Genomic DNA, 15,779 nt, shown 5'->3' with positions numbered 1-15,779 from the left:
CAGTTAACATACTAATGTTAGCATACTAAAATTAGCATGATAATTTTTTTTTTCCAATTTTGAAGCCATAGACCTCAGACTCATGTGTACTTGACACATGCTAACAGTTAACATACTGTTGTTAGCATACTAAAATTAGCATGATAACTTTTTTTTTGCCAATTTTGAAGCCAAAGACCTCAGATTCATGTGTACTTGACACATGCTAACAGTTAACATACTAATGTTAGCATACTAAAATTAGCATGATAATTTTTTTTTTGCCAATTTTGAAGCCAAAGACCTCAGACTCATGTGTACTTGACACATGCTAACAGTTAACATACTATTGTTAGCATACTAAAATTAGCATGATAATTTTTTTTTGCCAATTTTGAAGCCAAAGACCTCAGATTCATGTGTACTTTTACATGCTAAAAGTTAACATACTATTGTTAGCATACTAAAATTAGCATGATAACTTTTTTTGCCAATTTTGAAGCCAAAGACCTCAGATTCATGTGTACTTGACACATGCTAACAGTTAACATACTGTTGTTAGCATACTAAAATGAGCATGATAACTTTTTTTTGCCAATTCTGAAGCCAAAGACCTCAGATTCATGTGTACTTGACACATGCTAACAATTAACATACTATTGTTAGCATACAAAAATTAGCATGATAACTTTTTTGGGCCAATTTTGAAGCCATAGACCTCAGACTCATGTGTACTTGACACATGCTAACAGTTAACATATTAATGTTAGCATACTAAAATTAGCCTGATAATTTTTTTTGCCAATTTTTAAGCCAAAGACCTCAGACTCATGTGTACTTGACACGTGCTAACAGTTAACATACTAATGTTAGCATACTAAAATTAGCATGAGATTTTTTTTTGCCAATTTTGAAGCCAAAGACCTCAGACTCATGTGTACTTGACACATGCTAACAGTTAACATACTAATGTTAGCATACTAAAATTAGCATGAGATTTTTTTTTGCCAATTTTGAAGCCAAAGACCTCAGACTCATGTGTACTTGACACATGCTAACAATTAACATACTATTGTTAGCATACTAAAATTAGCATGATAACTTTTTTGGGCCAATTTTGAAGCCAAAGACCTCAGACTCATGTGTGCTTGACATGTGCTAAGTTAGCATGTTAATGTTAGCATACTAACATTAGCATGCTAAGTTTTTGTTTGCCAACTTTGTAGCCGAACACTTCAGACTTATGTGTACTTGACATGTGCTAAGTTAGCATGTTAATGTCAGCATACTAACATTAGCATGCTAAGTTTTTGTTTGCCAACTTTGTAGCTGAACACCTCAGACTTATGTGTACCTGACACATGCTAACAGTTGGCATGCTGACCTTTGCATGCTAACATTAGCATGCTAACTTTTTTTTAGCCCATTATGTAACCGAACACCTCAGACTCATGTGTACTTGACACATGCTAACAGTTAGCATGCTAGTGTTAGCATGCTAACATTAGACACGCCCCCTCTGAGCCAAAGACAAAGCAAGAGATGCTAACAGCGTGCAAGAGAGCAGCTCGGCGTCCTCTCGGGTTCACTGTTCACCTCCCCGCTCGCCTTTCATCGCCTGCGCTTTGTTTTTGTCAACAAAACGACATTTCCGTCCGGTCGCCACGGCAACAAAGCGTCTTCAGTTGTCCAACATCCGACAGGAGGCGTGCATGCCAGCAATTGTTGATGTTGCTGTTGCCATGACAACATCATTGCCTTATTGCCCCCCTCCACCCCCCTTCTCTAAGCGCACACACACACACACACACACACACACACACACACACACACACACACACACACACACACACAAACACACGCACGTCGCCCTGACATTGTTGTGTGTGTCGGCATGGCAACGGTTGAGCAGAAACATTGTCAGATATTAACTGGGTGCCGTTGAGCAAAGAGGTGAAAGGTCACAGGTGTTTGCTCATGTTTTGCTAAATGATGTCAACATCCACATTTTTGCTTTGAGCTAACAGTCACAAAATATAGTTTGCACAATTTTGCCCTAAAATAACCTTCTTGTAAGCATAAACATGTCTGAATAAAGTGCAAATGTTTGTGTGTACTATTACTGTGTGCAAAGTATAAAATAGTGTGTACTATCAGTGTGTACAAAGTATAAAATAGTGTGTACTATCAGTGTGTTCAAAGTATAAAATAGTGTGTACTATCAGTGTGTACAATGTATAAAATAGTGTGTACTATCAGTGTGTTCAAAGTATAAAATAGTGTGAACTATCAGTGTGTACAAAGTATAAAATAGTGTGTACTATCAGTGTGTACAAAGTATAAAATAGTGTGTACTATCAGTGTGTACAAAGTATAAAATAGTGTGTACTATCAGTGTGTACAAAGTATAAAATAGTGTGTACTATCAGTGTGTACAAAGTATAAAATAGTGTGTACTATCAGTGTGTACAAAGTATAAAATAGTGTGTACTATCAGTGTGTTCAAAGTATAAAATAGTGTGTACTATCAGTGTGTACAAAGTATAAAATAGTGTGTACTATCAGTGTGTTCAAAGTATAACATAGTGTGTACAATTAGTGTGTACAAATTATAAAAAAGTGTCTACTAGTAGTAGTGTGTACAAAGTAGAAAATAGTGTGTACTATTAGTGTGTACAAAGTATAAAATAGTGTGTACTATTAGTGTGTACAAAGTATAAAATAGTGTGTACTATCAGTGTGTACAAAGTATAAAATAGTGTGTACTATCAGTGTGTACAAAGTATAAAATAGTGTGTACTATCAGTGTGTTCAAAGTATAAAATAGTGTGTACTATCAGTGTGTACAATGTATAAAATAGTGTGTACTATCAGTGTGTTCAAAGTATAACATAGTGTGTACAATTAGTGTGTACAAAGTATAAAACAGTGTCTACTAGTAGTAGTGTGTACAAAGTAGAAAATAGTGTGTACTATTAGTGTGTACAAAGTATAAAATAGTGTGTACCATCAGTGTGTTTAAAGTAAAACGTAGTGTGTACTATTAGTGTGTATAAAGTATAAAATAGTGTCTACTATTACTGTGTACAAAGTATAAATAGTGTGAACTATTAGTGTGTGCAAACTAGTATACAATTGTGTGTACTATTAGTGTATAAACTAGTATATCATAGTGTGTACAAAGTATAAAATACTGTGTACTATTAGAGTGTACAAAGTATAAAATAGTGTGTACTATCAGTGTGTACAAAGTATAAATCAATGTGTACTATTAGTGAGTACAAAGTATAAAATAGTGTCTACTATTACTGTGTACAAAGTATAAATAGTGTGAACTATTAGTGTGTGCAAACTAGTATACAATTGTGTGTACTATTAGTGTATAAACTAGTATATCATAGTGTGTACAAAGTATAAAATACTGTGTACTATTAGAGTGTACAAAGTATAAAATAGTGTGTACCATTAATGTGTACAATGTATAAATCAATGTGTACTATTAGTGAGTACAAAGTGTATAATAGTGTCTACTATTAGTGTGTACAAAGAATAAAATAGTGTGTACTATGAATGTATACAAAGTATGAAATAGTGTGTACTAATAGTGTGTACAAGTATATAATAGTGTGTACTATTAGTGTGTATAAAATACAAAACATTGTGTACTATTAATGTGTACAAAGTATAAAATGTTGTTTACTAGTAGTGTGTACAAAGTATAAAATAGTGTGTACTATTACTGTGTACAAAGTATATATAGTGTGAACTATTAGTGTGTGCAAACTAGTATACAATAGTGTGTACTATTAGTGTGTATAAACCATTATGTCATATTGTGTACAAAGTATAAAAAACTGTGTACTATTAGAGTGTACAAAGTATAAAATAGTGTGTACTGTTACTGTGCACAAAGTATGAAATAGTGTGTACTATTAGTGTACACAAAGTATGAAATAGTGTGTACTATTAGTGTGTACTATTCATGTGTACAAAGTATAAAATAGTGTGTAGTATCAGTGTGTACAAAGTATAAAATAGTGTGTACTATTAGTGTGTACAAAGTATAAAATAGTGTGTACTATCAGTGTGTACAAAGTATAAAATAGTGTGTACTATTAGTGTGTACAAAGTATAAAATAATGTGTACTATTAATGTGTACAAAGTATAAAATAGTGTGTACTATTAGTGTGTGCAAACTAGTATAAAATAGTGTGTACTATTAGTCTGTATAAACTAGTATAAAATAGTGTGTACTATTAGTGTGTATAAACTAGTATAAAATATTGTGTACTATTAATGTGTACAAAGTATAAAATAGTGTGTACTATTAGTGTGTATAAACTAGTATAAAATAGTGTGTACTATTAATGTGTATAAACTAGTATAAAATAGTGTGTACAAAGCTATCATAAAACGTTATATGCTACTATTAGCATTTTACTGTTAGCATGCTACCGTTAGCATGATGACACAGGACAAGTTTCTATTTCCACATACACATTTTGCATACTTCCAAGATGCTCCAGGATTTTTAGCTTGAAACATACACAAATAGCTATAAAGCTAGCATAAAACTTTAGCACACTATCATGGGACCGGGTAAGAGGAAATACCAAAACGCACCATTTGTAGGTGTAAACATAATAAGCTAAACAGCTAGCCTAAAAGGTTAGCATGCATCATTTGCTAGCAGTCCCATCATTAAGGTTTATAATTTATGTGGAGCAAAGTGTGTTAGCGTGTCTGTGATGTTCCACTCCTTCAGACCTGCTGGGCTGGTCTGTGGATCCTTCACATTCTTCTGGAAGCTTCTGTTTGTGCCACAGTTTGTTTGCTTCCTGTCCACGCACCTCGCCTGCCGTCTCTGCGGGCCAATTGGTGTCCGTGCAGCCTGAGGAAGTTTCCATGAGGACACACTTCAAAGGCGGCAGAACGTTAGCGGTTGTTGCCTTGCTGGTGGATGACTCATGTTCATGGAGCGCACTTCACCTACCGTCCCTGCGACCTGGGGTGGGGCCAACCACTGTAATCATCAAGTGTTAATGAGGTCGTGAGACATGTGTGGTGTGCAGACATCAAGTGTGTTGTCCCATTGGGAGGGAGATTAAAGACTTAAAAGATGTCAACTGTGGCGTACTGTGCCTTTAAGAGCAGCACACCTGTGGAACAACATGATACTGTGCCAACATGCTGATATATCATGTGCGATACAAGTGGTTCTGCAGCATGTTTGTTTGTGTCTGATATCATGTGCAATACAAGCAGTCCTGCATCGTGTTCACTTGTGAGTGATATCATGCGTGATACAAGCAGTCCTGCATCGTGTTTACTTGTGTGTGATATCATGCGTGATACAAGCAGTCCTGCATCGTGTTCACTTGTGTGTGATATCATGCGTGATACTAGCAGTCCTGCATTGTGTTCACTCGTGTGTGATATCCTGTGTGATACCAGCTGTCCTGCATCGTGTTCACTTGTGTGTGATATCATGTGCGATGCAAGCAGCGTGTTCACTTGTGTGTGATATCATGTGCGATACAAGTGGTTCTGCAGCATGTTTGTTTGTGTCTGATATGATGTGTGATACAAGCAGTCCTGCATCGTGTTCACCTGTGTGTGATATCATGTGCGATACAAGCAGGCCTGCATCGTGTTCACTTGTGTGTGATATCATGCGTGATACAAGCAGTCCTGCATCGTGTTCACCTGTGTGTGATATCATGTGCGATACAAGCAGTCCTGTATCGTGTTCACTTGTGTGTGATATCCTGTGTGATACCAGCTGTCCTGTATCGTGTTCACTTGTGTGCGATATCATGCGTGATACTAGCAGTCCTGCATCGTGTTCACTTGTGAGTGATATCATGTGTGATACTAGCAGTCCTGCATTGTGTTTACTTGTGTGTGATATCATGTGTGATACAAGCTGTCCTGCAGCGTGTTCACTTGTGTGTGATATCATGTGTGATACTAGCAGTCCTGCATTGTGTTTACTTGTGTGTGATATCATGTGTGATACAAGCTGTCCTGTATCGTGTTCACTTGTGTGTGATATCCTGTGTGATACCAGCTGTCCTGTATCGTGTTCACTTGTGTGCGATATCATGCGTGATACTAGCAGTCCTGCATCGTGTTCACCTGTGTGTGATATCATGTGCGATACAAGCAGTCCTGCATTGTGTTTACTTGTGTGTGATATCATGTGTGATACAAGCTGTCCTGCAGCGTGTTCACTTGTGTGTGATATCCTGTGCGATACCAGCTGTCCTGCATCGTGTTCACTTTTGTGTGATATCATGCGCGATACAAGCAGTCCTGCATTGTGTTCACTCGTGTGTGATATCCTGTGTGATACCAGCTGTCCTGCATCGTGTTCACTTTTGTGTGATATCATGTGTGATACTAGCAGTCCTGCATCGTGTTCACTTGTGTGTGATATCATGTGCGATGCAAGCAGCGTGTTCACTTGTGTGTGATATCATGTGTGCTACAAGTGGTTCTGCAGCATGTTTGTTTGTGTGTGATATCATGTGCGATACAAGCAGGCCTGCATCGTGTTCACTTGTGTGTGATATCATGCGTGATACTAGCAGTCCTGCATTGTGTTTACTTGTGTGTGATATCCTGTGCGATACCAGCTGTCCTGCATCGTGTTCACTTTTGTGTGATATCATGCGCGATACAAGCAGTCCTGCATTGTGTTCACTCGTGTGTGATATCCTGTGTGATACCAGCTGTCCTGCATCGTGTTCACTTTTGTGTGATATCATGTGTGATACTAGCAGTCCTGCATCGTGTTCACTTGTGTGTGATATCATGTGCGATGCAAGCAGCGTGTTCACTTGTGTGTGATATCATGTGTGCTACAAGTGGTTCTGCAGCATTTTTGTTGGTGTCTGATATCATGTGCGATACAAGCAGGCCTGCATCGTGTTCACTTGTGTGTGATATCATGTGTGCTACAAGTGGTTCTGCAGCATTTTTGTTGGTGTCTGATATCATGTGCGATACTAGCAGTCCTGCATTGTGTTCACTCGTGTGTGATATCCTGTGTGATACCAGCTGTCCTGCATCGTGCTCACTTGTGTGTGATATCATGTGCGATGCAAGCAGCGTGTTCACTTGTGTGTGATATCATGTGCGATACAAGCAGGCCTGCATCGTGTTCACCTGTGTGTGATATCATGCGTGATACTAGCAGTCCTGCATCGTGTTCACTTTTGTGTGATAGCATGTGCGATGCAAGCAGCGTGTTTACTTGTGTGTGATATCATGTGCAATACAAGTGGTTCTGCAGCATGTTTGTTTGTGTCTGATATCATGTGCAATACAAGCAGTCCTGCATTGTGTTCACTTGTGAGTGATATCATGCGTGATACAAGCAGTCCTGCATCGTGTTCACTTGTGTGTGATATCATGTGCGATACAAGCCGTCCTGTATCGTGTTCACATGTGTGTGATATCATGCGTGATACTAGCAGTCCTGCATTGTGTTCACTCGTGTGTGATATCATGTGCGATGCAAGCAGCGTGTTTACTGGTGTGTGAGATCATGTGCGATACAAGTGGTTCTGCAGCATGTTTGTTTGTGTCTGATATCATGTGCAATACAAGCAGTCCTGCATCGTGTTCACTTGTGAGTGATATCATGCGTGATACAAGCAGTCCTGCATCGTGTTCACTTGTGAGTGATATCATGTGCGATACAAGCAGTCCTGCATCGTGTTCACTTGTGTGTGATATCATGCGTGATACTAGCAGTCCTGCATTGTGTTCACTCGTGTGTGATATCCTGTGTGATACCAGCTGTCCTGCATCGTGTTCACTTGTGTGTGATATCATGTGCGATGCAAGCAGCGTGTTCACTTGTGTGTGATATCATGTGCGATACAAGTGGTTCTGCAGCATGTTTGTTTGTGTCTGATATGATGTGTGATACAAGCAGTCCTGCATCGTGTTCACCTGTGTGTGATATCATGTGCGATACAAGCAGGCCTGCATCGTGTTCACTTGTGTGTGATATCATGCGTGATACAAGCAGTCCTGCATCGTGTTCACCTGTGTGTGATATCATGTGCGATACAAGCAGTCCTGTATCGTGTTCACTTGTGTGTGATATCCTGTGTGATACCAGCTGTCCTGTATCGTGTTCACTTGTGTGCGATATCATGCGTGATACTAGCAGTCCTGCATCGTGTTCACTTGTGAGTGATATCATGTGTGATACAAGCTGTCCTGCAGCGTGTTCACTTGTGTGTGATATCATGTGTGCTACAAGTGGTTCTGCAGCATGTTTGTTTGTGTGTGATATCATGTGCGATACAAGCAGGCCTGCATCGTGTTCACTTGTGTGTGATATCATGCGTGATACTAGCAGTCCTGCATTGTGTTTACTTGTGTGTGATATCCTGTGCGATACCAGCTGTCCTGCATCGTGTTCACTTTTGTGTGATATCATGCGCGATACAAGCAGTCCTGCATTGTGTTCACTCGTGTGTGATATCCTGTGTGATACCAGCTGTCCTGCATCGTGTTCACTTTTGTGTGATATCATGTGTGATACTAGCAGTCCTGCATCGTGTTCACTTGTGTGTGATATCATGTGCGATGCAAGCAGCGTGTTCACTTGTGTGTGATATCATGTGTGCTACAAGTGGTTCTGCAGCATTTTTGTTGGTGTCTGATATCATGTGCGATACAAGCAGGCCTGCATCGTGTTCACTTGTGTGTGATATCATGTGTGCTACAAGTGGTTCTGCAGCATTTTTGTTGGTGTCTGATATCATGTGCGATACTAGCAGTCCTGCATTGTGTTCACTCGTGTGTGATATCCTGTGTGATACCAGCTGTCCTGCATCGTGCTCACTTGTGTGTGATATCATGTGCGATGCAAGCAGCGTGTTCACTTGTGTGTGATATCATGTGCGATACAAGCAGGCCTGCATCGTGTTCACCTGTGTGTGATATCATGCGTGATACTAGCAGTCCTGCATTGTGTTCACTCGTGTGTGATATCCTGTGTGATACCAGCTGTCCTGCATCGTGTTCACTTTTGTGTGATAGCATGTGCGATGCAAGCAGCGTGTTTACTTGTGTGTGATATCATGTGCAATACAAGTGGTTCTGCAGCATGTTTGTTTGTGTCTGATATCATGTGCAATACAAGCAGTCCTGCATTGTGTTCACTTGTGAGTGATATCATGCGTGATACAAGCAGTCCTGCATCGTGTTCACTTGTGTGTGATATCATGTGCGATACAAGCCGTCCTGTATCGTGTTCACATGTGTGTGATATCATGCGTGATACTAGCAGTCCTGCATTGTGTTCACTCGTGTGTGATATCATGTGCGATGCAAGCAGCGTGTTTACTTGTGTGTGATATCATGTGCGATACAAGTGGTTCTGCAGCATGTTTGCTTGTGTGTGATATCATGTGCAATACAAGCAGTCCTGCATTGTGTTCATTTGTGTGATATCCTGTGTGATACAAGCCGTCCTGCATCATGTTCACTTGTGTGTGATATCATGTGTGATGCAAGCAGCGTGTTTACTGGTGTGTGAGATCATGTGCGATACAAGTGGTTCTGCAGCATGTTTGCTTGTGTCTGATATCATGTGCGATACAAGGAGCGTGTTTACTTGTGTGTGATATCATGTGCAATACTAGCAGTCCTGCATCGTGTTCATTTGTGTGATATCATGTGTGATACAAGCCGTCCTGCATCATGTTCACTTGTGTGTGATATCATGTGTGATACAAGCGGTCCTGCATAGTGTTCACTTGTGTGTGATATCATGTGCGATACAAGTGGTCCTGCATTGTGTTCACTTGTGTGTGATATCATGTGTGATACTAGCAGTCCTGCATTGTGTTCACTCGTGTGTGATAGCATGTGCGATGCAAGCAGCATGTTTACTTGTGTGTGATATCATGTGCGATACAAGTGGTTCTGCAGCATGTTTGCTTGTGTCTGATATCATGTGCAATACAAGCAGTCCTGCATTGTGTTCATTTGTGTGATATCCTGTGTGATACAAGCAGTCCTGCATCATGTTCACTTGTGTGTGATATCATGTGCGATACAAGTGGTCCTGCATTGTGTTCACTTGTGTGTGATATCATGTGCAATACTAGCAGTCCTGCATCGTGTTCATTTGTGTGATATCCTGTGTGATACAAGCCGTCCTGCATCATGTTCACTTGTGTGTGATATCATGTGTGATACAAGCGGTCCTGCATTGTGTTCACTTGTGTGTGATATCATGTGCGATACAAGTGGTCCTGCATTGTGTTCACTTGTGTGTGATATCATGCGTGATACTAGCAGTCCTGCATTGTGTTCACTCGTGTGTGATAGCATGTGCGATGCAAGCAGCATGTTTACTTGTGTGTGATATCATGTGCGATACAAGTGGTTCTGCAGCATGTTTGCTTGTGTCTGATATCATGTGCAATACAAGCAGTCCTGCAGCATGTTCACTTGTGTGTGATATCATGTGTGATGCAAGCAGCGTGTTTACTGGTGTGTGAGATCATGTGCGATACAAGTGGTTCTGCAGCATGTTTGCTTGTGTCTGATACCATGTGCGATACAAGGAGCGTGTTTACTTGTGTGTGATATCATGTGCAATACTAGCAGTCCTGCATTGTGTTCATTTGTGTGATATCCTGTGTGATACAAGCCGCCCTGCATCATGTTCACTTGTGTGTGATATCATGTGTGATGCAAGCAGCGTGTTGACTGGTGTGTGAGATCATGTGCGATACAAGTGGTTCTGCAGCATGTTTGCTTGTGTCTGATACCATGTGTGATACAAGCAGCGTGTCTACTTGTGTGTGAGATCATGTGCGATACAAGCAGTCCTGCATTGTGTTCACTTGTGTGTGATATCATGTGCGATGCAAGCAGTCCCGCAGCCTGCTTACTTGTGTGTGATATCATGTGTGATACAAGCGGTCCTGCATTGTGTTCACTTGTGTGTGATATCATGTGCGATACAAGTGGTCCTGCATTGTGTTCACTTGTGTGTGATATCATGTGCGATACAAGCAGTCCCGCAGCCTGCTTACTTGTGTGTGATATCATGTGCGACACTTTAGCACACTGCTTTAAATGTAACTCAGACATTGGGTTTCACTATGTAAAAAGCGCTTTGAGTCACTGGAGAAAAGTGCTATATAAATATGATTCACTTCACCACTTGTCCTATCTTTAGGAGCGACGCCTTTGTTTACGTCTCTGCCGCCAGTTCCCGAAACCACTCCAGCTAGTTCCAGTTTGCATTCTTTCAAACAATGGTGTGGTGTTGCCACTGACTGCTTTACTGATGTTGACGCAGGGACACAATGTGTCATTACTTTATGTATCCTTCGGTGATCACACTACTTGTTTCACTTCATTTCTAATGCTACACTATAACAGTGTGTGTGTGTGTGTGTGTGTGTGTGTTCTTGTAATTCTACTAGAGTCGCAAGGTATCCCAGTATTAGAAAAGTACTGCCATACTAATGAATCCTTTTTGGTACTATACAGTATCTGAAAAGTACTGATCAACTTCATGATATCACTGCTTTTACGAGCAGAGGAGCATGTTCGGCAGCGCATAAACTCACAACAAACTACACACCTGCAAATCAATCAGCTGTTGCCGTATCTGTAATATGTCAACAGGGAGAAGAATGTATTTACACGAAGAGTCAGGTGTGTTTTGACCTCGGTTAAGAACCACTGATCTGACATATTAGTGTGAGAGTCCAGTCCATAGTGGATCTAACATAATAGTGTGAGAGTCCAGTCCATAGTGGATCTAACATAATAGTGAGAGTCCAGTCCATAGTGGATCTAACATAATAGTGTGAGAGTCCAGTCCATAGTGGATCTAACATAATAGTGTGAGAGTCCAGTCCATAGTGGATCTAACATAATAGTGAGAGTCTGGTCCATAGGGGATCTAACATAATAGTGTGAGAGTCCAGTCCATAGTGGATCTAACATAATAGTGTGAGAGTCCAGTCCATAGTGGATCTAACATAATAGTGAGAGTCCAGTCCATAGTGGATCTAACATAATAGTGAGAGTCCAGTCCATAGTGGATCTAACATAATAGTGTGAGAGTCCAGTCCATAGTGGATCTAACATAATAGTGAGAGTCCAGTCCATAGTGGATCTAACATAATAGTGAGAGTCCAGTCCATAGTGGATCTAACATAATAGTGTGAGAGTCCAGTCCATAGTGGATCTAACATAATAGTGAGAGTCCAGTCCATAGTGGATCTAACATAATAGTGTGAGAGTCCAGTCCATAGTGGATCTAACATAATAGTGTGAGAGTCCAGTCCATAGTGGATCTAACATAATAGTGAGAGTCCAGTCCATAGTGGATCTAACATAATAGTGAGAGTCCAGTCCATAGTGGATCTAACATAATAGTGTGAGAGTCCAGTCCATAGTGGATCTAACATAATAGTGAGAGAGTCCAGTCCATAGTGGATCTAACATAATAGTGTGAGAGTCCAGTCCATAGTGGATCTAACATAATAGTGTGAGAGTCCAGTCCATAGTGGATCTAACATAATAGTGAGAGTCCAGTCCATAGTGGATCTAACATAATAGTGTGAGAGTCCAGTCCATAGTGGATCTAACATAATAGTGAGAGTCCAGTCCATAGTGGATCTAACATAATAGTGTGAGAGTCCAGTCCATAGTGGATCTAACATAATAGCGTGAGAGTCCAGTCCATAGTGGATCTAACATAATAGTGTGAGTCCAGTCCATAGTGGATCTAACATAATAGTGAGAGTCCAGTCCATAGTGGATCTAACATAATAGTGTGAGAGTCCAGTCCATAGTGGATCTAACATAATAGTGAGAGTCCAGTCCATAGTGGATCTAACATAATAGTGTGAGAGTCCAGTCCATAGTGGATCTAACATAATAGTGAGAGTCCAGTCCATAGTGGATCTAACATAATAGTGTGAGAGTCCAGTCCATAGTGGATCTAACATAATAGTGTGAGAGTCCAGTCCATAGTGGATCTAACATAATAGTGTGAGAGTCCAGTCCATAGTGGATCTAACATAATAGTGTGAGAGTCCAGTCCATAGGGGATCTAACATAATAGTGAGAGTCCAGTCCACAGTGGATCTAACAATAGTGTGAGAGTCCAGTCCATAGTGGATCTAACATAATAGTGTGAGAGTCCAGTCCATAGTGGATCTAACATTAGAGTGAGAGTCCAGTCCATAGTGGATCTAACATAATAGTGAGAGTCCAGTCCATAGTGGATCTAACATAATAGTGTGAGAGTCCAGTCCATAGTGGATCTAACATAATAGTGAGAGTCCAGTCCATAGTGGATCTAACATAATAGTGAGAGTCCAGTCCATAGTGGATCTAACATAATAGTGTGAGAGTCCAGTCCATAGTGGATCTAACATAATAGTGTGAGAGTCCAGTCCATAGTGGATCTAACATAATAGTGTGAGAGTCCAGTCCATAGTGGATCTAACATAATAGTGTGAGTCCAGTCCATAGTGGATCTAACATAATAGTGTGAGAGTCCAGTCCATAGTGGATCTAACATAATAGTGTGAGAGTCCAGTCCATAGTGGATCTAACATAATAGTGTGAGAGTCCAGTCCATAGCGGATCTACCATAATAGTGTGAGAGTCCAGTCCATAGTGGATCTAACATAATAGTGTGAGAGTCCAGTCCATAGTGGATCTAACATAATAGTGTGAGAGTCCAGTCCATAGTGGATCTAACATAATAGTGTGAGAGTCCAGTCCATAGTGGATCTAACATAATAGTGTGAGAGTCCAGTCCATAGTGGATCTAACATAATAGTGTGAGAGTCCAGTCCATAGCGGATCTACCATAATAGTGAGAGTCCAGTCCATAGTGGATCTAACATAATAGTGTGAGAGTCCAGTCCATAGTGGATCTAACATAATAGTGAGAATCCAGTCCATAGTGGATCTAACATAATAGTGTGAGAGTCCAGTCCATAGTGGATCTAACATAATAGCGTGAGAGTCCAGTCCATAGTGGATTTAACATAATAGTGAGAGTCCAGTCCATAGCGGATCTACCATAATAGTGTGAGAGTCCAGTCCATAGTGGATCTAACATAATAGTGTGAGAGTCCAGTCCATAGTGGATCTAACATAATAGTGTGAGAGTCCAGTCCATAGTGGATCTAACATAATAGTGTGAGAGTCCAGTCCATAGTGGATCTAACATAATAGTGAGAGTCCAGTCCATAGTGGATCTAACATAATAGTGAGAGTCCAGTCCATAGTGGATCTAACATAATAGTGAGAGTCCAGTCCATAGTGGATCTAACATAATAGTGAGAGTCCAGTCCATAGTGGATCTAACATAATAGTGAGAGTCCAGTCCATAGTGGATCTAACATAATAGTGAGAGAGTCCAGTCCATAGTGGATCTAACATAATAGTGTGAGAGTCCAGTCCATAGTGGATCTAACATAATAGTGAGAGTCCAGTCCATAGTGGATCTAACATAATAGTGTGAGAGTCCAGTCCATAGTGGATCTAACATAATAGTGTGACAGTCCAGTCCATAGTGGATCTAACATAATAGTGAGAGAGTCCAGTCCATAGTGGATCCAACATAATATTGAGAGTCCAGTCCATAGTGGATCTAACATAATAGTGTGAGAGTCCAGTCCATAGTGGATCTAACATAATAGTGAGAGTCCAGTCCATAGTGGATCTAACATAATAGTGTGAGAGTCCAGTCCATAGTGGATCTAACATAATAGTGAGAGTCCAGTCCATAGTGGATCTAACATAATAGTGTGAGAGTCCAGTCCATAGTGGATCTAACATAATAGTGTGAGAGTCCAGTACATAGTGGATCTAACATAATAGTGTGAGAGTCCAGTCCATAGTGTATCTAACATAATAGTGAGAGTCCAGTCCATAGTGGATCTAACATAATAGTGAGAGTCCAGTCCATAGTGGATCTAACATAATAGTGAGAGTCCAGTCCATAGTGGATCTAACATAATAGTGAGAGTCCAGTCCATAGTGTATCTAACATAATAGTGAGAGTCCAGTCCATAGTGGATCTAACATAATAGTGTGAGAGTCCAGTCCATAGTGGATCTAACATAATAGTGAGAGTCCAGTCCATAGTGGATCTAACATAATAGTGTGAGAGTCCAGTCCATAGTGGATCTAACATAATAGTGAGAGTCCAGTCCATAGTGGATCCAACATAATAGTGAGAGTCCAGTCCATAGTGGATCTAACATAATAGTGTGAGTCCAGTCCATGGTGGATCTAACATAATAGTGAGAGTCCAGTCCATAGTGGATCTAACATAATAGTGAGAGTCCAGTCCATAGAGGATCTAACATAATAGTGAGAGAGTCCAGTCTATAGTGGATCTAACATAATAGTGTGAGTCCAGTCCATGGTGGATCTAACATAATAGTGTGAGAGTCCAGTCCATAGTGGATCTAACATAATAGTGAGAGAGTCCAGTCTATAGTGGATCTAACATAATAGTGTGAGTCCAGTCCATGGTGGATCTAACATAATAGTGTGAGAGTCCAGTCCATAGTGGATCTAACATAATAGTGAGAGTCCAGTCCATAGAGGATCTAACATTAGAGTGAGAGTCCAGTCCATAGTGGATCTAACATAATAGTGAGAGTCCAGTCCATAGTGGATCTAACATAATAAAATATACAAATACAATTATAACTTTTCCCCTCATAATCATGACTTTCCATCTCATATTTTCAACTTTTCTTTCTCCTCACAA

This window comes from Nerophis ophidion, linkage group LG13, assembly GCF_033978795.1.
Source record: "Nerophis ophidion isolate RoL-2023_Sa linkage group LG13, RoL_Noph_v1.0, whole genome shotgun sequence".
Lineage (NCBI taxonomy): Eukaryota > Metazoa > Chordata > Actinopteri > Syngnathiformes > Syngnathidae > Nerophis > Nerophis ophidion.
Note: the sequence above shows the minus strand (reverse complement) of the source record.